Source organism: Vicugna pacos, chromosome X, assembly GCF_048564905.1.
Source record: "Vicugna pacos chromosome X, VicPac4, whole genome shotgun sequence".
NCBI classification, from domain to species: Eukaryota; Metazoa; Chordata; class Mammalia; order Artiodactyla; family Camelidae; genus Vicugna; species Vicugna pacos.
The window spans coordinates 19,031,380-19,055,850 of NC_133023.1; positions in this window are offsets into that span (position 1 = coordinate 19,031,380).

Below are 24,471 nucleotides of genomic sequence, written 5' to 3' on the forward strand. Positions count from 1 at the left end.
AGACAGCACCATAAGTACTGACATGAAAAATGCCAGAGAAAAGTTTTTAAGTGAAAGGAAAAGGTGAAGATAAGATACACACACACACACACACACACACGTGCCATATGCACTAATACAGAGAATTTATGGAAAAGCAGGGTGTAAAATTTTACTTCTATAGCACTATTTACAATACCCAAAACATGGAAACAACCTAAATGTCCATTGACAGATGACTGGATAAAGAAATTGTGGTATATCTATACAATGGAATACTACTCAGCTATAAAAAAAGAATGAAACAATGCCACTTTTGGCAACATGGATGAACCTGAAGATCATCATTTTAAGTAAAACGTGAAATCTTAAAAAAAAGACACAAATGAACCTATTTACAAAACAGAAACAGACTCACAGACATAGAAAACAAACTCATGGTTACCAGAGGGGAAAAGAGGCAGAAGGGATAAATTGGGAGTTCGGAATTTGCTGATACTGACTATATATAAAAAAGGTAAAAAACAAGATTCTGCTATATAGCACAGGGAACTATATTCAATATCTTGTAGTAAACTATAATGAAAAAGAACATGAAAATGAATATATGTATATATATGTATGACTGAAACATTATGCTGTACACCAGAAATTGACACAACATTGTAAAACAACTATACTTCAATTAAAAAAAATTTTACTGCTGTATTTTAGCAACAATATCTCAGTAAAGTAGGACTATAGGGACAGAGATGGGTGGGACCTTTTATTCTTATTTTAGACCCTTAATTGTTAAGTTGTTGACATAATTGTATATTGTTTTGTTCCCCTTGGAGGTACTGGGGATTAAACCCAGGATCTTGTGCATGCTAAGCATGAACTCTACCATTGAGCTATATACCCTCCCACCTGTATGACCTGTGATTCTAAAAATATCTAACCAAATCAGTATGTTTGGAGAATTAGAAAGTGATAAGGAGAAGCAGATGACATTAACAAAGAAATATTGTTATTAATGATGATTTAACTGAAATGTCAGAGTATTTCCTGTGCCAAAAGCTGAATACTTAACCTACATTATCTCCTTGAACTTCGCATGCCTGTGCGCTGATTTCAAACCATGGAACCAGGGCAGTGCGAGGATGGGTAACTTAGACAAGATTGCACATCTAACACACAGTTCAGTGTCAGAACCAGAGTCAGACTCCAAAATCCCTGCTGTTAACCACTAAGCTGTGCTCCCATTCTTTTTCCTACAGTTTTCTCCATTCTTGTGGTGTCTGTCCAGCAGCTAGGGCTCCTGGAGCATGATGACCACAGTCATGTTACTGGGCTGGGAGGGTAGAAGGAAGGGCTATCTTATTTTCAGCATTAGTTTGGAACAGAAATGAAGGTTTAATTTCTGTAGTGTTTTCCCTCTGAAACCATCCATTTTTAAATAAGGAATGTGCATGCCAGGGCAGAGTTGATATTTTCAGCAATTTGTGGTAATTTCTCAGCATTCACAGGCTTGATCGCCTCACTTCCCGTACATGCTTATAAGGGATCAAGAGGGCAGCTTGGATTGTTGGGTAACGGCGGGGTGGAGGCTGAGCATCAGACTAGCCATGAATAAGCTTGTATTGACCCCCATCTGACGGCTATAGCACGGCCCTTAGACCTTGACACAGATAGGACAATCTAAGGTGGGAAAGCAGTTCTTTTGCTTCTATCTGACATTGTAACTGTAATCTTGTATACTACTGTGGAAAGATTGCTTTCCTGGGCTTCCAGCCACTTTTCATTGCAGAGCGCCCTCTGCTGAAGAAGCCAGCGGGCTTACTGAGAATTTTGCACTTGGATAGTGCTGTACGTTTTCTCTCATCGTTTCTGTTGTAGGGGAGGAAAAATAATTTTCCTTCTACCCTTCTATGTTCTTGGCTGAAATAAAAAGACAGATTAAGAGGAGAAAAACAAATAGATGTTTAATAACATGGATGTTTCCTGTACACACAAGAGAGACCCAGGAAAACTGAGTCACTCCCCAAAATGGCCCAAGTCATCACCTTCAACACCACCTCCAGCTGAAGACAAAAGATGATGTTAGGGGAGGAGGAGCCAGTTATGGGAGGTTCCTGGGCAAAGCACAGTAAACAAGGATAAGATTGTAATGCAGATTTAAATCTTTCCCTTCTCTTTGAGTTTCTTTTTTTGGGGGGATAATTAGGTTTATGTATTTATTATTATTTTTTTAATGGAGGGACTGGGGATTGAACCCAGGACCTCATGCATGCTAAGCATGCACTCTACCACTGAGCTATACCCTCCCTCCACTCTTTGAGTTTCTAGAGACTAATTTAGCCTTCTCTTCCTGGCACAGAGAGGGAGACACCCTTACAAATGGAGATGTCCCATGTAAACATCTCTTACAAAAGGGTAACTTCTACTAGGTTTTCAGAGCTTTTCCTCTGTCTCCGTGTTTCTTAAAAATAATCAGCTCAAGATAATCCTTATGTCAGAGAGGCAGATTTGGGGATGGCAAATTCTGCTCTCCTTCACTATGTTCTCTTATGTATATATAAAATATATATCTACATATATATATATAGAAATATAAAGGAGTAATTAAACTCATTTACCTGTTATTAGCACAAACTTATACTTGACTTTAAAGCACATCATACATGGCAATCTCCAAACACAAAACCCAAACCAAGCCAAACACAACAGCTATTCATGAAATCACCTTGCTTCTTACATAGTTTTATCCTTGAAACAGCGTTTACAATTTTGTTTGTCAAGAATTAAAAGCCCATCAAAATTTTCACTTCCTGTGATGTTCCATGAGGTGCATGAATGCTTCTTGTTTCTTTTTTACACACTTTCCCAAATTCTTTGCAAACCCTTTGATCTTCCTTTTTTTCTCACCCTGGCTCTGAGACCTATTTCACTTTACCTGTCAAGTTTTACAAGTAAACCTACTTTACTTTGCAGATTTACAAAATCCTTTATGGATGGAATGCTGTGTTGCGGTTTAGTTTATTCCTTGTCCAGGTTCTCAGCCAAAACTACTGCATGTTTCCTGTAGTCTTTTGCATAACCTTTGTGAATTATGCATGTAGATGATGGATCTAAACCTGTCTTAAAACCAAGCCATATTTTTAGCAAAATTTACGCAAATGCTTACAAACTTTACTATTAGCAATTTTTAATTTTTTTATTAGCAAACTTTACTAAATAGCAGTTAAACAGACATGGTACATTCTCCTTAGCTCTTGAACCTGGCTTAATGGGATGAAAAGGAAGCATCTGAAGTAGATTTTTATTAACATAATTGCATTTCTTTGGGCAAGCATCTTCTATAAAGCCGGTTAACGCTATACACTGCACCAAATTAAAAAAAAAATTGATTTCAGAAAAAAAGAACTATAAGACCATGAATTAGAAGTTTTTCATATTTTATTTTGTACTTTCTTTGTATTTTCATTAATGTAACACCTCGTATCATTAAAATGCTACAAATTTACTCTCTGTCAATCTCATAGCAAGTCATATAGTCTAAGTAAAAGTTAGACCCCATTATCTGTTACCTTGTTTGATCATAGGGAATTTTAATTTCGGAATATCCTGGAGCATTTGGAAAGTGGGATTGCATAACTATAGGTATACTTGTCTCAAGGTTTCTTTTCCTGGGACATTGGTTAATTGCATTAATTATCTTTAACTTCCATTACATTCCCAGTGAGTTAGAGGCTTAAAACATCATTTATGGCTGTTTTTCTTCCTTGTAAGGGCTTTTTTGAGTTATTGAATATTTATAGCTGTTATAATAAGGGCAAACCCCATTATGTTCATGTTGCTTTTTATTTCATTTTGTTTTGTTTTGAATTATATTTAGGTATTGGTGCTGATTTTGGAAATAGCCTGCTTGGTATGATTTTAAAACAATTGATTTATTCTCGAAAATGTTTCTGTTGTTTTCTCTCCTCATCTCACAAATATATTTGCTCTAGTTTACAAATTTACTAAAAGTCTGTTGTTTGGGAGAACATGTCAAAATATCTTCAAATGTCTTCCATTATATTCTTTGTTGCTTAGTCGTCTTTGTTTCCGTTTTGTTATTAAGAGATTTTCTTTTACTTTAAGAATTTGAAGTCTGTCAAAACAGTGCATTAAATGATTCTGAATCATCATGATCCAATGTTTAGTTTTCTTCTCCCAGAGATGGGCAGCCTGAAATGCATGATTGTTGTACAACCGGGACTTGCCTCTCACCTCCTCCTTCCATCCTAAGAAAGATCTCAAGCCTCTCTTGATTTGGAGTTAGGAAGTGAAGAAGTTGGTTGGCTAGTAAAGATGAGTAAGAGTTTCCTGGAAAGCTTGGTACTTTGAATGTTTATTTGGAAGTGTTGGGAAGGAAAAATTTCCCCCTCCCCTTCTAGATTCTTCTGGCTGGCCTAAGAATTAATTTGACATGAGACAGAATAACAGGAGAAAATGAAACAAAAGTTTAATAACTCGTAGACATGGGAGAGACCCAGGAGGACTGAGTCACTCCTTCAAGTGACCAAAGCCCTCACTTAAACACCATTTTCAGCCAAAGGCAAAAGAGGATGTTGGGAGAAGTGGGACTTCAAAGGGGAGGAAGGCCATTCATATGGACATGGAAAAGCAAATGTTTGGTAAACAAATGTTTGCTGGGCCAGGCAGAGACAATGGGACACAGAATGGACTCTGATTTTTAGGTGCTGCCCAGTTCCCCCACCACACCTTGCCCATGTTCTTTGTAGATATCTCTAGAGATAGTTCTATTCAAGGAACAGGACCTTTATCTAAATTCAGTTAAGGGTGAGATAACAAGAAAAACTGCCTGAGTCTACTGTTTGAATCAGCCTAAATGAATCCTCATGCGAAAGAGACACATTGTGGGTGGCATATTTGCTCTCTAACAGTAGTATGACATTTGATTTTCCTGTATCTTTTTAGCTATCCATATACAGAATATTAAATTCTTCTTTCCATACTGAGTACTTTGAACATCCCCTGTTCTTGTTAGTTTACAACTTTAGTGACAGAAAAAGAGCAAATGAAAAATGTATTCATAGAACCTGTATTGCTTTTTAATTCAAGTTGGAAATGTATTTTAAAGATCCAGAAATCATAACAGGGTTACTTCACATGAGGGTCTGTGCGTTATACCACTTTGTTTTGGGGAAAATATTTTGGAAGAAGTGTCAGTTGGATTTTGGCAAGTATGACTGGGTCAGCAACTGGGCCACCCAAGCTCTCTCCCTCTTCCCATTGGAAGAGTGTTAATCCTCGAATCAGCTTTTACTACCAACAGCCCATGGTGGCAAGCTTCTTTCCTTTGAAATGTACTTATGCAGCAGATGGTGTTGAATATATGCATATATTTTTGTGATCAATGTCAAGTTGAAGTCTGAATTAGTACAGTGGAGAAGTGTGTAATGGCAACATAGCTGTAAAGTGTTAGAGTTGGGTGTTAGATTAATTCATTACCATCTGTCCTTATTTTGCAAATCTACTACTGTGGACACCACACAAGCACTGTAAGTACCTTTTCTACACTGTGTGTGTGTGTGTGTGTCTGTGTTCTAGCACACAAAATTCCAGCAACAGCTGCAATACCCTTCCCTGTCCTGAGGGTGAAATAAACAAACAAAATGGTTCTTCACATATTTCTGTGGGCATTTCTAATATTTTCCTAGTTTTGATTTTGTCCACAGTTTTCTCTAGATAGATAGTGAGAGGGTAAATCACTCTTCTGGAAAAGTTATGGGGGTTTCACTCTAGAACCCTAAAAACCAAATCTGATGATTTTTGTATTGCTGTTTTTCTTATTTGAGGTCTCAGTATTCAACTCCAAAATTTTAATAATATAAGTGGGAAATTTTTGTAAATAATGTTAGCTCTTGGAAAGAAAAATGTTTCTGAAGAAATTTGATTAATACCTGAAATAGTGGCCCTCAAAACACATTCTTATATGACATCCGATGATCAAATCTCTATCATTAGCCAAAGTAGTGGAATCTGCATATTATTCTCTAAAGGTAAAGAGCCATTTGCTTTAAAACAATATAAGAGAATTATTTCCAAAAGAGTTTATATATTTACTCTAATTGATGATGAATTGAGGTTTTACTGGTTTTGAAAAAGGAGAATTCTGAGTGGGAGTTTACTCATTTAGATGTGAAGGGGAGCAGAATTGGCCATCCCAAAATGTGTCCTTGGCATAAGGATTATTTTAGGCTGATTATTTTTCAAGAAATTTCAGACACAGGAAAAGTGCTGAAAACCCAACAGAAGTTACTCTTTTATAAGAGGCATTTACATGTATAAGGAAAATCTCCGTTTATAAGGGTATCTCCCTCTCTGTAACCAGGAACAGAAGGATGACTCTAAATCTCTAGAAACTCTTATAATTGGTGAAGGCAATGACTTGAATCTGCATAACAATCTTATCCTTGTTTACTGTGCTTCCGTAACTGGCTCCCCCTCCTTTTGTCTTTAGCTGGAGATGGTATTTAAGAGATAACTTGGGTCTCTTCAGAGAATTACTCTGTTTTCTTGGGTATCTCTCATGTATACAGGAATTATCCATGTAGTTAAACTTTTATTTGTTTTTCTCCTGTTAATCTGTTATTCTAATGGCGTCTCAGCCAAGAACCTAGAAAGGTAGAAGGGAAGGTATTTTTCCACTCCCAAAGTTGTTAAAATATATTTTAAAGTTAGAATAGTAAGACTAGAATGGGAAATAGCAAGATTAGATGCATTTAAGCCTTTTGAAAAATCAATTATCAGGAGTTCGTTATCATTTATCATAGAGCTTACCAAAGAACTCTCGACAGTTAAAGCTAGTATTTTTATAGTAGGCAATAAGGTTATTTCATTACTTTTGCGAGGACACTTGCTTGTGTATTTTTATTTCTACATTTTTGCCTTGATGTTTAATTTTTTTCTAGACCTTATAATCTTGAATGTTTAAATATTTTATTCTAAAAGTGACACTGAGGTGATGTGTGTGTGTGTCGTGTGTGTATGTCTGTGTGTTGGGAGCTTTCTATCAGAAATAGTACCAAAAATGAAGTCCTCTTTTACCTTGGCTTTCAATAGCTACAAATATCAAACCAACACCATTGGGAAAATATAACGTTATATGTGATTTCTTCATGAATTCAAACCATAGCTGTTGGGAAATCAGCCCATTGCTAGTTGATGTGATCTCACCCATTTTTGTTTGCCATACTCTGACACCCTAGAACCACTTGAATTTATCAGTTTAACGTAAGTCTTGTATAGATGGTTAGATGTAGTTTTACAGACCCTAGTTGACAATATTTCTATTTGACAAGATAACCCAGCTTTCTTGTTTTCTCCTTTTCAAGTCTGATCCCCCAAGACTTGCTTCTTGACACATGTAAATGTTGTTACAAGTGGGTCATTCATGCCTGGAAAGTTCCTTGAATTCTTAGAATCAAAGATGCCCTCTAAATACCAAGTTTTACGTTATCGATGGCTTGCTAGAGTGTGCTTTGTGTGTATCCTGTCCGACCTAATTTTCTCACTGAAAAACTTTGCCATCTTGCCTGCTGAGACTTCCTTTTCACTACTTTGTGTTGGCTTCTCTCCTCTCTCTGCCCATGCTGTGATAAAATCACTATGGTTAAAGCTAAAGTCAAGCCTTTTAAAAACCTAATTAACTATTGTTTTTTCCCCCTATCTCTCACCAAATATTGCTGACCAGAAATCTAAAGAGCATCAGGGAAAAGAACAACAAAAGTAACTCCCTTGTAAAATGTAAGGATACACATCAGTAAGGAGGAAAACAACTCCTTGAATCACACCGCCATGCTGAGGCGCTTTCATGAGGCTTATGTATAAAGTAGTACTTTTATAGCCACTGGTCAGAACTGTAATTGGAGTAGCCATTGCTGCTAGTATGGCTGCTACTGCTGGCATCTCAAAAATGAGAATCACTTTTTATCTCTTTACCATAAATAGATACCATCGCAAAAATGGATTTATTCATAAATTCCACAGATTGAGAAAGGCCTCAAGCTGAAAGCAGGTCAGCTTTAGCTTCACAGGCTATCAGTCCTGAGCATTTCACAAAAAAGAGCTTTTCTAGAAGTTTAGACAATTTTGGTGAATTATGAAGTCCTTGAACTATTGTTGGGTCTATAATTTTTCAGGAGGCTGGAAAATCACCAAGAAAATGACTAAGAAGACTTTTAATGCATTGCCATATAGTTGCTAAAGTTCAAGTGGTAAACAAATAAAGGATGGAAATGTCATTCTGGTTTCTAAATATACCATAATTTCTTTATGAGATTCCTCTTATCAGGAAACTTCCGCCCTTAGGATTCTTTGACATCTAATTTGTTGAATGTTTATAAAACATAGAAATGTGAAGATGCATTAGATGTTGTTTACAAAATATTCACAGAGCAAATGAGAAAAAACTCCACTTTGAACTCCTAACTGTTGAATATAGTCTGATTTTGCTACATTATTAGGGGACTGGCTTTGATGTTTCTTTTCCTAGGAAAAATTGAACATGAGACTACTCTTGACTTTGTGTGGTAGGTTAGATTATTATTCAGCAAATAATCATCCTCTCCATCTCCATCTTCATGGAAAGATTGCATACCACTGAATCCCATTGATAATGGGCTTGGCCCATGTGACTTGCTTTGGCCATTGGGATGTTGGTGAATGTAATGTGAGTAGAAGCTTGAAGCGTACCAGTGCAGTTGGGCTTGCCCTATTGTGTCTATGCTTCTGCTGTGAGATATACATGCTCCAGCTAGCTCTCTGATCCAGGGAAGATCCTACTCATGTGAAACAGACTTGAACCCAACCTATAGCTTAGAATTAAGCCTGAGTCTATTCTAGATCATCTGAATTCACAGCTGACCACACAGATGTATGAGCAATAGATGAATGCCAATTATTATATTTCATGAGTTGGGAGTGATTTGTTATACAGGAAAAGCTAACAGAGACACTTGGCATTAGCGATTTTAACACTGACAATTTCAACTCACCTCACTTGTGTCCATGAAATTGAGAAACTTAAATTTTGCTACAGCATGAAATTGAGTTTTGAGCACTCATCTAGCAAGTGGGGCCAGCAATTCCTTTTCAGTGTAATCTTGTTTCCTATTCATTGCATGCATATTTTATGGGGGGAAATAGTGTTTCAAGGTGGTATTTGAGAATTAAGCATTTGGACTTAACTTTTATGAATATTTAAGTCTTACCATACATTTAATTTTAGGGTAGAGAATCTGCAATTTACATTACTTAGGTGTATACATTCCTTTTGGCATGGCAGATTAGGAGGGCTCACTGACGAGTTTGTCTTCATTAATATGAATGATAACGTGTGCATGTATAGAACAGGGGGTCATGTGGAAGGATTCAGAGATTGAGTCATGCGATAGAGGAACCTGAAGTCGCTGAAGTAGCTGGATCTGAAGGTTATGAGACTAGAGCATCTTGGAGATTTTTTTTTTTTTTAGTTAATTTCTCCTCAAAAGCTAAACAGCTTTTCTTGCTTCTCTTTGAGAAGGTGTGGAGGTAACAGAGCAGACGTTATTGCTGCAGCTACCCATAGCAGAAAGCACTCAGTACCACACCGTTTTTTTAGCTTTCCTCCTTTTGCTGTCTTTTTTCTACTCTCTCACCATGATTTCTGGGATCACTTCCTAAACAAACTACTTGCATTCAAATCCTTGTCCTAGGGTCTGTTTTTGGGGAACCCAAAATTCTTAATTGTATCCTAATCTGACTTTTTTTTTTCTGATTGATGTAGGAATCCTATTGGATAGAGAAGAAAGTAGTCTTTGTTTTTTTGTTGTTGTTGTTGGGATTTATTGTTAAAAAAAAGACTGAATAGAAGAATCTCTCAGTAAATTGTAAGAAAGTCGTATTTTAATATAAAATATTACAGACATATCAGAAATAAGCAATCATCCATCAACTATTTAACCAATGTTTGTTGTTTACTACTTTGTTGAGTTTATATTCCCAGTAGTCATTATATAATTAGGAAAAGGTTCTAGAATTAGTGAATGAAGTGTTGAGGAGTAAATTTTTTTTCCCTCTACCCTATTGCTTCTTTGGCTGGTCTCATAATCAAATTGACATTACACAGATTAGTAGGAGAAAAAACAAATTTAATTACATGAGATCCAAGGGCAGGTTAGGTAGTTGAAGCCTATATACCATTCTGAGCTAAGGAATGGGATGGGGACCTGGGGCTTCAAAGGAGAGGAGGGTCATTCATAGGACAATAAGAAGAGCAGGTGTTTGGGAATTAGATGTTTGCCCTGCCACACAGATGGATCATTTAGATAAAAATTATCTCTGATCATAGCTCTCTCTTTCTGAGCCAGGACCCTTACCTAAATTCTTTTAGGCAGTTGAGGGAGGGGTAAAAAGCTCTTCCTAGGTCGTTTGGGTCTTGATTGCCTTCAGCTCAAAAAAATCCACTTGCCAAAGTGACACATTTTAGCAAGGCTTGTTCTGAACCCCTTCAGAAATAATGACTAGAACACAGTCCATTCCTTTTAGGAGCTTATGGTGTAGTTAGAAAGGTGTATCACGGAAATGTGAAACATGCAGTAATAGAGAAATTGATTAGGTGCTGTAGGAGCCCAGGGAGAGTGTAACTAACTCAGTCTTCCCAAAGAGGATGATGGGTAAACTGAGTCTGAGAGGAGTTAGCTTAACAGACTAGTGGATGGGGAAAGAAGTTGCAGACAGGGAGAAGGGAATGGTCAAAGGCATAGAGTTGTGAAATAGCAAAATTTTTGGTATGGTTGAAGTATAGGGTTTATATGGTGCAGTTTAAAGAAGTAAGGAGAACCCAGGAAACTGGAAACCTTGCCTTGGTCCCTGTGCTTAGAGTGCCCTTTTCTGGTCTTCTTAGGGCTGTACCCTTGTTGGAGAAGGAAAAAATTTTCTTCTCCCCTTCCAGGTTCTTCTGGTTGGTCTAAGCATTAAATTGACATGAGACAGGTTAACAGGAGAAAATAAAATTTAATTATATACATGTAGGGGCCCCTTAAGAAAAATGAGACTCAAGGATAGGTTGGCAATTGAGGCTTATATGCTATCTGAGAGAAGGCTGGGGATTTGGGACTTCAAAGGGGGAAGAAAACAATTTATAGGAAGATGGGAAAAACAAATGTTTGCTAAACAAATGTTTTCAATGGTATGCACTGACAATGGGACCCAGAGAGGACTTTGTTCAGACAGGCCTTGCTGAGTTGGTCCCAGGCCACCACACTTACCTCATAGTCTTTGTAGTTAGTTCTCGTGATAGTTCGCTTTCTGGGATAGGCCCACCATCTAAATTCTTTTAGACAGTTAAAGGAAAGGAGGTAAAAGCTCTTCCTGAGCCTTTTGTTTCTTAAAAACAACCAGCCTGAAATATTCCTCATGCCAGAGAGCCACATTTAAGGGTGGCAAATTTTGCTCCCCTACACCCTTTTGACGAGGTGAGAAGGCCAGGGAGCTAATGGGATATGCCCACCCAGAGTTTGAGATTACCTTTGTAAACTGTGCTCTAGGTGCCCAACACTTGGGAATTTTCTTCCCAAATACCTCATCCCGCTTTCAGGGCCTGCACAGTTTTCTTCCCAAAGTCTATCTTCCTGAGGGAGGACTGTGACACTGGTATTGGTACCTTTGGGTCTGAGGGGTGGCCAACAGGCACCTGTTTGGGGGATATGAATGGGATGTAGCTATACAGGTTGGGGTGTCCATAGGTTCGTTGTTCCTTGTGGCATAAGAAGGAGCCAGGTAGGGAAAAAAAAAGGTGGGGGGAGGTATCAGCTGTACCTGAAGGGCCTCCACTTGTACTCTCGCTCTGGGCTCTATAAATGTTAGAGGTGGGCTTACATAAGAACCTTACTTTTTGCCAAGATTTAGGAGAAAAGCTGAAAATTGATAGGGATAGGGTAGGGGTTTCTAGGAAAGTGGTAAATGTTCAGAAAAACTGTTGTAAAAATCAAAGCAAGACACAAATAGTTGAAATGATAAATATTATATATACTTTACCACAATAAAAAATTTTAACAACATAAGAGCAGATTAAGTATTTATAGAAGGATTGCTGAGAGCCACTTGGAGGCTGCCTGCAGTTGGAGACCATGACTCTGTTATGAAACCTATCCGTGCAGTTGTCTTTTTTCTCTTTCTCTTGGAAGGCTCAGCAGATTGGTAGAGGAGGAGAGAAGGTGACTGCTAGTCCTCATGGGAGGTTGAGTGAAGTTAGGGTCAATACCAATGAGGGATAACAGATGAAATGACTTGAAAGTGCTGGCAAGAAAGTGATTGAAATGGTTCCTTGTGGAATTTAAGTTTTATAGGGTAATTTGTTGAACTGGAAGGGTTTGATAACTTGAGAGAAAAAGGAAGAATAGAGGAAATCTTATAGGTAGTCCGGCTAAGTTAAACATAAGTGTAGTAGAAGAATAGATGTTGTTTCAGCCAGTGTGAACTTGGAATTTGACATTGAAAGGGAGAAGGACTTGCCACTGCAAAATAGGTCTCATTGATGTAAAGATTATTTTGAGCTGATTATTTTTAAGAACTGCAGACACAGGAAAAGCTCAGAAAACCAAGCAGAAGTTACCTTTTGCAAGAGACATTACATGTTTAAGAGAAATCTCCATTTGTAAGGGTGTCTCCCTCTTTGTACCCAGAGAGAAGGGTGACTAAGTCTCTAGACAGGAGAAGGCAAGACTTAAATCTGCATAACAATCATACCCTTGTTTACTGTGCTTTTCCTGATAGCCTCCCATAACTGCCTCCCCCAACATCCAGCATCTCCTTTTGTCTTTAGCTGGAGTTGGTACTTAGGTGATGGCTTGGGCCATTTCAGGGAGTTACTGTTTTTCCTGGGTCTCTCCCATGTATACAGGAGGTATACATGATATTAAACTTCTGTTTTTCTCTTGTTAATCTGTCTTTTATTCCAGAGGGATCTCAGCCAAGAACCTGAAATAGTAGAGGGGAAATTATTCTTGCTCTCCCATAGTATGTTTTAAGTGGAAAATTTGCTGGAGAAATGAAGGTCCAGGACATGGTCTTAGGAGATATTAGCTGAAGTAGAATGGGGTTGAAAAGCTAGTGCATCTTTGTGGCTGTACGTTACAGGAGATATCCTCAAAGATGCTGAAGTTGCCTAGCATGAAAGCAGGGCTTAGGTTTAAAAGGAGGACTGTAAGTTCTCATTGAATGTGAGGGAGCTGCTCAAGATGTACATGTGACTACAAGGAGGAGATGCGGAGGAAAGTAGAATCAGGTGATACAATCTTCAAAACTGAAATGTTTCTGTAGGAGGTTGAACAGAGTAATGGTTTTTTAACAGCAACAGGAAGCAAGAAGAATCTCCTGGGTGTACAAAGGTTAGTATAACATGGCTCCTGCCCTCAAGAAGCTTTCAGGAAAGTGAGGAAGCAGATGTATAGCAAAATTTAATGTGATGAGGCAAATAATTATAGAATTACACATTGGATGCTATAATGGCATAAAGAAAAAGTATTCCTTCAATATAATGCTTTAAATAGCTTCCTAAAAGACATCTGTAACAAGAATATGGCAAATGACCTACTTCAGCTTGAGAGGGTTTCAAGGTGAATGATGATATCTTGGGAGAACTGGATTTTAGCTGACTGATTTAAAAAATATTAATGAAAAGAAAAAGCTAATATTGTGAGAGGGTGGGAGAATTTATTACTTTCTGAAAATATAGCAGTAATGTGTTGTTAAGTGTTTAAAAATTATCTCTTCATTAGATAAAGCCTTGATTTGTAGTGTTTGCTGATTTTCATAGTATAAATACTGCCATTATGGCTGATTTCAGGCTACCAACATAACATTACTGAATGTAGAGTTGGGAGGGGATGCGCCCAGCTTGCCCAGCAGGCCCACATGAACCAGCTCTAGTACACTATTGAATCAAAACTCCAGAAATAAAAGTTTTGGAAGAAGCTTTTCAGGTGGAGAGAGTTGGTTGGGGGTAAGGAGACGGTGAGGGGTGAAACTAAATAACATTAGGTGATGTAGAGGGTCTCCTTTTGTGGCAGCCATCAAGGATGTCAGGGATAAGAGATTTGGTTGGATCAACTGTTCTTGAGGTACCAGGCACACGCAGCCTAAAACCTGTCTTTTCTCAGGATTGTTAATATGCTGTTGGTAAAGTTTCATTTGGGGGTCTCTCAAGAAGGTTTTGCCTAGGGTAGTTGGGAGATTACTTTTCAAAAGCATCAAAAGCAGTATAGAAGCTCCCAAGGAAATAAGAGCTGGGTTTATTGACTATCAGCAGGTAACCTAGTATTATTATACATGAATGCTACAGGCTGTCAGGACTGTTGAGGGCTAAAATTGAATCCAGAGCCACAGCCTTGCTTCAGTGCAGCAGCATTTGACCAATAGGGAGCCTTTTTCTAATTCATAAAAGGTATCCTGTATGGATGTTGCAACCCTGAGTACACTCCCCTCCCCAAGAATATTTGCTTTTTTAAGGAGACATCTGGAGATAGTGATAAGAAATGATTGAATGTTGATGGAAATTCAGGCATTAAGGCAAGATGGCAAATAAGATGTTTTTAGTCTGAGTGTATTTCCATATCCTTTTAAATGATATATGATATTTATTCAGGTGGTTGACTCTGCTGATTGTCTTCCTTACGCCCAGTGAAGCTAACCAACTCCAAACCCAAAGGGAGTCATCCTTTTTGTTTACTCGTACAAGTGAGTAGTTATTAATATTTCCAAATATAAAGTAAAATATAAAAGGTTTTCCCAAATTTTTGTAAGGTAGAAATCTAAAAATCTGGATGATGCCATCAGTATATCCAATATCCAACCACTGCAAGGCAGAAACCCAGATCTCACAGAATTCTGTTTGTTGACAGTTTAGAATTAGATGGTTCTCTCTTGTGATGACTCTGCTGACATCTCTTCGATTGATCTTTGCTGAAAGAGTTTAAATCAATGTTGTCTTGCTGGATGCTTGACCCTTCAGGTGTGCCAAATTAAATTTGATGTTGTCTTGGATGGATTACTGAATGTTGTTTTCCTGTTTGCTTCGAGATGTTTTGTTTCTGTAGCAATAAAGTGAAACTCAGTTATCAACCTTGTGGCATCAGTGTTCCAAGACTTTAAAGTATAGTTTAGTCTTTGAATAAAAGGTGTGTCTTGTTCACTAAATGAGGTTTTAGATTAAGTTCCAAGTAAGCCCTCTATCTCCACACCAAACACACAGAAATGTTTGATTTTTCTAAACAGCAGCTATTGACCAGTGGTCTACTCAGTGAGGGAAACCTGGAATGTGTGTGGTCCAGGCGAACTGAAAAATAAGATACTCTTTAAGGTGGAACAATTAAGCTGACGGTTCACTTTGAAGAGAACAAATTGCTTATTTATTTAATAAAGATAATAGCTTGGGCTCTAAGAGCCAGGAAACACATTTTCTGCTCATGCAAATAGAAGAAATATTAGTATTAAATTTTTAATATCTAAAATTCGACATTATGGAACAGTGCCTGTGTAAACCAGAGGCTTCAAAGATGAATTTGGCAGGATTTATTTATAATATTGATTAGAAATAGTCTGCATTTGCAATGTGGATGGACCTAGAGATTATCATATTAAGTAAAGTCAGTCAGACAGAGAAAGACAAATACCATATGATGTCCCTTATATATGGGTTCTAAAAATAAAATACAAATTTTATTTACAAACCAGAAACAGACTCATGGAAATAGAAAACGAACTGGTTACCAGAGAAGAAGGGGAGGTGGGAGGGATAGATTAGGAGTTTGGGATTAACAGATATACATTGCTATATATAAAGTAGATAAACAACAAAGACCTACTGTCTAGCACAGGGAACTATATTCAGTTTCTTGTAGTGAGCTGTAATGGAAAAGAAACTGAATATATATATACACGTATGTATATATGTGTATGTGTATATGTATAACTGAATCGCTTTACTATACACCTGAAACTAACATTGTAAATTGACTACACTTCAATAAAAAATAAGAATTAAAAATAAATAAATAAAGAAAGAAAGAAATAGTCTTCATTTACAATGACAAATTCCATTATTATGCAAATGTCTAAAGTAGGTGGTCACTTACATATATACATAGTCCTGCCTATGGTGGTTGTAGTTTTAAAAGTAGTGTGAATAGCGTGTTATATAATTATAAAAATAATTAACTCAAAGTAGTTGCAGGTATAAATCACTGTAATTCACTTAATTAACAGTGCCAAGAAAATGATGATAAATTTCCTGGTGATGGGTTTTGAAAGGTGAAAAATTGGTGGATTGCAAGGTGGGTTGGAAGGCACAGTGAAAATGTCTGTCCCTGAAACTTGGTTACTTGTGTATTTTGAGTGAAGAATGTGTCTCTCCTCTCAAGGACAGTTACACATTTTGGCCAATTACAGAGCTTCTAGGGAAACACACATAGGAGAAGAATGAAATACCTGCAAAGCAGCAGATTCACCAGATCAACCCTCATGATCTATGCAATGGCTTCTGTAGCAGCAAAATTACTCTGAAATCCAGCTGGATGCCTTAGGGACCCAGTCATGTTGGTTATGTGGACAAGAACTGACATGATTTTGTGCTATAAATGCTTTGTGGCTAAATGAAAGACATATCCAACTACTCTGCCCTCTCCTCAACTGCTTCTTTCTTTGGGTTTTGCAGAATTTCCAATGTAATATGCATTCTCTTTCCTTAAAAGTCTGCTTTTCTAGTGAGCCTCTTTTTGTGTATCTCTTACTTGGTGGTAGCAGCCTTGTTTATGAAACAACATTATTTAAATCTAGAGAAAACACTTTCCTTGATGTTCACCCCAAATCCAATCCTCACTCACTGTAAGGAAAATCTGGTCAACTCTAAGATGCTCTGAGAAAAAAAAAGAAGTTGTTTATTCTTAAAGAAATTGGAAAACCAAGCCGAATGGGTTGGTTCCATAGGTAACTCTGATTTGTTACATAGCTGTGACTTGAACATAAGTGCATGAAGCTTTTTATTATGCAAATACTCTTACAGAACTTTGTTTTGTTTTGTTTTGTTTTAGATTGTTGCTTTTATAATTTTTTAAAATTGAAGTATAGTCAATTTGCAATGTGTCAATTTCTGGTGTACAGCACAGTGCTTCAGTCATACATGAATATACATATATTCATTTTCATATTCTTTTTCACCGTGATCTACTACAAGATATTGAATATATTTCCCTGTGCTATATAGTATAAACTTGTCTATCTACTTTATATATACCATTCAGTATCTGCAAATCTCGAACTCTCAGTTTATCCCTTCCCACCCCTCTCCCCACTGGCAACCACAAGTCTGTATTCTATGTCTGTGAGTTCAGAAGTTTCTTAATTCTAGAACTCCACTACTGTTTAGACAGGGTGATGTGACCCCACGAAACATTGGCTGGGGGTAAAATAGGGATTTTTATGTATATAATAAAACGTGTAGATTGATGGATGTTGTTTTTCATTTCTAAGCAAGGCAATTTCGTATTGGATGAGGAAAAGGGACCTTCAAGGAGCAGCAAATAATTGATTGGAATAAAACCCCATCAGTTTACGATAGTTCATCTGACCGTTGATCACTTTTTAACCTGACAAGGAGGATATCTTCAACTCAAGCCTTGTTTTCCTGCTTAACTGAAAAGGGATGAATATACTAGCTTCTCAGAAAACATGGCAAAGTAGGCATTTTTATTTCTATTTTAGTTTTCTAGATATATGCAGTGTAGTCTTTTTATTTCTTTCTTTTCCTAACCACATCTGTCCTAACAGCATTACATTTTAAAGTATAATGTCCCCTTTCAATCACTGTGACTGCTAACTTTATCATCTGAAGACTTCCCCAGAGGTTGATCTCTTCAGAAGCAGAGATTTTTCTTAACTGGTCTATCAAGATTTTTTTTTTTTGAATCAGGGGATTTGTCTAAAAAGAGAGGTTTTGTTTTTTTTTGTTTTCTTACATTTTTTTTCCTGAGACACTGTCTAAACAGTGTGGATTTTGCCTTGGCACATTTCTCACTTACCCCTGGGTATTATTAAAGTTTAGCCAGTAGAAGTATGGCAGCCCCAGGAGGATTCCATGGTCTCAGAGTCAGTATAAGCCACTTCTGCTATTTACATTATAAAATGATATGATTAAAAGCCAGCTCGAGAGAAAAATGCTTCCCTGATTGTGTTGCAGTTCTGCCATTACCTTGCAGAAAAAGAGCACAGCTGAGGTGAGCGTTGATGCCTTAAGGCCCTGATTTTTTGATAGATTAGAAGGAATCTGTCTAGGAGGTTTTGTTGATAAATTTACTTTTCTCCATGTCTAAGTAGCACAATGGAGGTCTGGTTTTGTCAAGGAGAGCAGCACATGACTCAAAGAGCATGTTGTAGAGAGAGTGGGGTAATCATAAGTCAAAGTCAAGTCTATTGATGTTACCATGGTACCCCTCTGGAAATACTTAATGCCTGCAGTGTTCAACGGTGGACAATAGAAGAGTAAGATTTAAGAGCTATCATTTCCAGGCTTCTAGGCTCGGGAGCACTCTCTACAGCTACTATAGAGCAATAAAACAAAATTGTAAAGTATGCCACATGCATTATGTATGTAACTTTCGTATTTTAATGTGTAACCTTGAAGTTGGTTACTTCTTAGACCTACCCCATCCTCATTCTTCCCCAAGTTGTCATTCAGTCTCACAACTCTGTTCACTTTCCTTGCCCTTCCCCAATAAGTTAGAAACTCTTTGTAGCACAGGAATCAAGTCCTTTCCTGTTTTTCTCTACCATCTGACACATGCTTTGTACCTGTTAGGCATTCAATAGAGATTTTTAATAGTACGTATAAAGTGAGAATGTATTTACAATGTTATGAAATGATATAAGCTTTTCTATTTAGTGATACCTGTGTTTGGTGAATGACTGAAAGTGTCACCTTTGCTCATTAAATGTAGATCTTTGTTGTCCTCACAGTCCTGGCCATTGGCTCTTCTCTTTCCTCTTTTTCTTTTTTTCTCTTTTTATTGAAGTATGGTCAGTTTACAATGCTGTGTCAGTGTCTGGTGTACAGCATAATGTTTCAGGCATACATATACATATATATATTTGTTTTCATATTCTTTTTCATTATAGGTTACTACAAGATACTGACTATAGTTTCCTGTGCTATACAGTAAGACTTTATTGTTTATCTATTTTGTATGTAGTAGTTAGTATGTACAAATCTCAAACTTCCAGTTTATCCCTTCCTACCTCCTCCCTACCCCACATAACTGTAAGTTTGTTTTCTATGTCTGTGACTCTGTTTCTATTTTGTAAATAAGTTAATTTGGGTCTTTCTTTTAGATTCCACATACAAGTGATATCATATGGTATTTTTCTTTCTCATTTTGGCTTACTTCACCTACTATGACAATCTCCAGGTACATCTATGTTGCTGCAAATGGCATTATTTTTTCTTTTTTATGGCTGAGTAGTATTTCATTGTATGTATATACCACATCTTCTTTATCCAGTCATCTCCTGATGGACATTTGGGTTGTTTCCATGTTTTGGCTGTTGTAAATAGTGCTGTTATGAATGTTGGGGTCCATGTGTCTTTTTGAATTATATTTTTCTTTGGGTATATGGCCAGGAGTGGGATTGCTGGATCATATGGTAAGTCTATTTTTAGTTTTTTAAGGACTCTCCATACTGTTTTCCATACTGGCTGCACCAAACTACATTCCCACCAACATGTAGGGGGGCTCCCTTTTCTCCACACCCTCTGCAGCATTTGGGTCTTCTCTTTATATTGTTTCTCCTGCACAGCTCATCATCTCCCCCAGCTTTCAGCCATGATGTCCATATTGATGGCTAGGGACCTAGAGTTTAAAGCTTCCTGCTCGTCTGATTTCTACTTGCATTTCTTATTACCACATCAAACTCAGTCATATCCAGAGCTCTTAACAGAATAATCTTTCTCTTCCTAAATTCCCTGTTGGCCAATAATTTTCCCATTCATCTGTTTGGAAATGGCTTTATTTTTGTTCCTTGTGACTGCCTCCCTGGCTTAATTTCACTACATTTTGTGCCCTTGTTATCTCTTGGATTAATTTCTTCTTTATTCTTGTTGTCAACTACCCACTCTAGACATGACCTCAAACCCTGCTTACTTTGTGGCATCCTGATTAGTCTTTTTGATTGAATTCACTTTCCTCTCTAGATTAGGGGTTGACAAATCTTTTCTGCCAAGGGCTAGATACCGCAGACAGATTAAATAAATTGCAACTATGTCCTTCTCTTCTTCTTGCCTGAGGGAGGGAAGCAGGAATTGGGCCATTTCCTCCTGACTGTACTGCACTGGGAAGGGAGGGGATGAAGGCAAGTAAAAACATCACAAAATTTCAACCATGTTCAGTGTGCCTTTTTCGTGATTAGGTGTTTGTTTGATTGCTGTAGATCTTTGACTAGTTTCCAGAACTCTTATAAAGTTATTTTAGTCAGTTTATAATTATTGTTAAAAATGTTCCCATGGAAGGATGAGGGCATGGAGCATCCTTGTCTGTCTGCTCGCTGATGTTTTAAAACAGGGGAAAACAAATACGAGTAAAGAAACAGTTTCATTTGGAATGTTTACCCCACTTTGGCTCAAAGGCCCAATGAGCTTGTTTTGTGAGATGTACTAGTAATGGTTGTAGACGCCTTGGCCTGGAATAGCCGCTAGGCCCAGAGACCCACTTGAATATATCTGGCAGCTAGATGGGATGCATCTGAAGCAGACCATTTACAAGAGGGAATGAGATGATCTTTGGGAAATAATTCATTCAGGGCTCCAGATCATAAAAGCCACAAGGTATTGGAAGTGGTATATATCCCATGGGAAGAGGTGTGACCACGATGACAGAGGAGGAGGCCAGGTACCTTCACATAGCTTTATCACAGGTGGGGGCCTTGGCAGTCACCACTGAAGGGGGCAGGTTTAAGAGGTTCAGGAAATAGTGTCATGTGTGAACTGATGGAACTTGTTCATGAGTCCACATGAGACACTCCTTGGTGATGGCTAGAAATAAATGGTTAAGTGGCATGTGAGTGAGATACCTGTGTGGGGCTAGAAATCTTAGAGGAATGGTGAGATCCAGAGAAATTGGGTTTTCCAGTATTAATGGGATTTTCCAGACTGAGATGAAGCTTGATGATACTGTGTGATAATAAAATTAATTTAAAAATAAAGATCCTATGAAAATATTTTTTTCAAACCATTTTCCATTGCAGGGTATGGGTATAATCCCAGAGTTGATATATACATTCTGTGACACATTGGATCATTTAGAGTTTCCTCAATAACGTGGAGTTTCTGTGAGGCTTGTGCTTTGTTCCCGTCTGCCATGAGCCATTATTGGGCAGTACAAACGCTTAGCAGTAGGAGCACTGATGTTATTTTTAATGCTTGGTGAGGAAGCGTCTGTAGCTGGCATTACATTCATTTACAGAGTGGAGATGATTGGGTCATCTGAGTAGATGTTTATGGAGATTATTGATCTCAGTTCAGTGCTGCCAGGGGATTCAAGTAGGGGCTGACTTGAAATGGCTAAAGCCAATCACTTGTAGGTGATCATATTGTAAGCTAATTACATCCTGAAAGATGGCTCTGAAAAAATGGCAGGTAGTGGAATACTGCTTTGTAGAAAATGAATGTTTTGCATCTTGAATGGCAAACTTAGAGTGTATAAAATCTCCCTTTTCTTCTAATATAGGCAGAGATCTGAAATTTAATTTCTACCAGGTGATAGAATCTTGACAAGTTTGCCAAGGAATACTCTATAAAGTTTAAAAGAGGAAGGAAAATATTTCTTCCTTTGCAAATACACGTTTACTTTCTTGAACAGAGAAAAGATCAGGAAGATAGCAGTGAGTGCTGAAGAAATGCAATGTCTAATGTTTATTCCCTTAAAAACAAACTTATTTTTTGTCCATTGGAAGAAATGTGCTTATTCCTTGGAGCTTGGAGGGATACATTAGGAGTTTGGGACTAGCAGATACAAACTACTATATATAAAATAGATAAGCAACAGGGTCCTACTGTATAGCACAGGGAACCACATTCAATATCTTGTAATAACCTATAACGAAAAAGAATATGAAAAGAAATATATATATATGTATAACTGAATCACTAGACTGTACACCAGAAACTAATACAACATTGTCAACCAACTATACTTCAGTGAGAAATAAAATAAAATAAAATAAAATTGTACTTGTGATTCATTCCCTTTGTGCCTCTCACCATCCTACTTTCTTTTTCTGAAGTCTTCTTTTTCATATAATGGAAATTTGTATTCTCATTTTTTCGTATAACTTAGACATGTACCTAGATGCCTGGAAGTGACTTTGATCTCCTCTCTTTCCCTCTTTTGTCCCTGTATCCAAGATGCCACCAAGTCCTGTCATTTATGTCTTAAATTTTCTTGATTCTGTTCTCCCCTTGGCAGCCTTATAGAGGCTATCAGGATCTCAAACCCTTATAGTTTCTCATGTGGACTTGTTTCTTCTCCTTTTTTAAATTGAAGTATAGTCAGTTACAGTGCATCAATTTCTGGTGTACAGCATAATGTGGACTCGTTTCTTCTTAATTGAGCATCTACATTCCCCTCTCATCACCTCCACTATCTAGTCCATCTTTACTCTACCATCAGAGTCATTGTTCTCAAATATACCTCTGTTTTATCCATCTCCTGTTTAAAAGTATCTGTTGGCTTTTCATTTAATGCCTTCAGTTCAAACTGTTGCCCTGTGTGGCAGATTAAAGATGGCCACATATTCTTTGATGCTCCTCCCCTTGCAAAATGGAGTCTTTGTTAACTGTCATTGAGTATAGATGGGCTCTGAGACTCTTTTGACTAAAAAAAAAAAATGTGACTGAAGTAATGCTATTGCAGTTTCTGGGCCCAGGAGTTAAGGCTGCCATCCCATGACAAGTCCAAGTCGTGTGGAGAGGCCAAGTGTGGTGCTCCAGTTGACAGTTCTAGCTGTGTTCTCAGCAGTCATTGCCATCCATGAGAGTGAGCTATCTCGAACCTCTAGCCCAACTGATTGAGCTTTCAGATAGACTGCACCCCCAGCCAACATCTGACAACAAAAGCATAGACCTCAAAAAAAGAACCACCGAGTAAGCGCAGTCAAGCTAAAGCAACCATTGTTTTGAATCACTGAGTTCTGAAGTGGCTTATATTAGGCAGAAATAGATGCCTGGGAGAGCTTGACTTAAGATGTGCTCTTTTGATGCTGTTTTGACCTGCTCTTCTGAACTCATATCCCACAATCGTCCTACAAGCATACAATTTTTCAGCAGGTCTCTAAATACTTGGCGAGCTCTTTTGTGACTTGATTGTTGTATGTGCTGTGCCTTTCCCTGAAATTCATTCTATTCCATGTCCACCTAGAAAATTCTTACTCCCTCATGTGCCTTAGTTTGTGTCACCTTTTCTTTGTGGCATCTTCACCTTCCTCTGGGTAGAATCAGTTTCTCCTTCCACTGAGTTCCCACCATCACCTGGATCACGAATCTTATGACACTCCACCATCATTTTTTTTGTGATCTTCCCCCTTCTTCCTCCTGGAGGGTAGTGATCCTGTTTTATTTAGCTCTCTATTCCTGGTGCTTAGCAGAGCTCTAGCATACAGTGGACTATGCCTCTGTTTCTTTGACCCTGTGTGCCTGTGTGTGATGTGTGTGTGAAGAGGTAAGGTATATTTGTGGGCCTGGGGCAGGAAAAATATAATATATTAGATTGTCTTTGGTTTTTCCTTTTTTTTTTTCATTTTTAGGTAAAATAGGATTCAATGATTCAATGATTTATGTCTGATGCCAAAAATTCCTCAGGGTAATTCTAACTAGTGGATCCTCAAATTAAATTTCAGACAAGGTAAGTGTTACATAGATTTGATCATAAATTTAGAAAGTTTTTTTGGACTAGGGAGATAAAAATTCAGTTTTATATATCTGTGTGTTAATATTAGATGTGCTATCACATCAACTCAGTGATCTCTTGGTCTGATGGTTACATTTATGAAATCACCATTAATATTAATATATTAAATATTTTCACTTTGAGAATCTGCCTTCCTGGTTATGATAGGATAGGTGATGCTATGGTAACCACCCCCACCAATAGCTTATTTCTTCCTCACGTAAAGTCTGTTGGCATTCTAGAAATTCTCCAGGGAAGCTTCCTTCCAAGCAGTAAGTGACTCAGAAATCCAGGCAGGTACTATCTTGTGATTCCACCTTCACGACACATGGCTCCACATTTGCTGAAGACAGGCAGGAGCCAAGAAGGATGATGTAGGCCTCCCTCACTGCCTCTGTGCCAGAGGGAAACATGTCTCTTCTACTCTCTTCCACTTGGTTCATTTGCCAGAATTCATCACACAGACATGCCT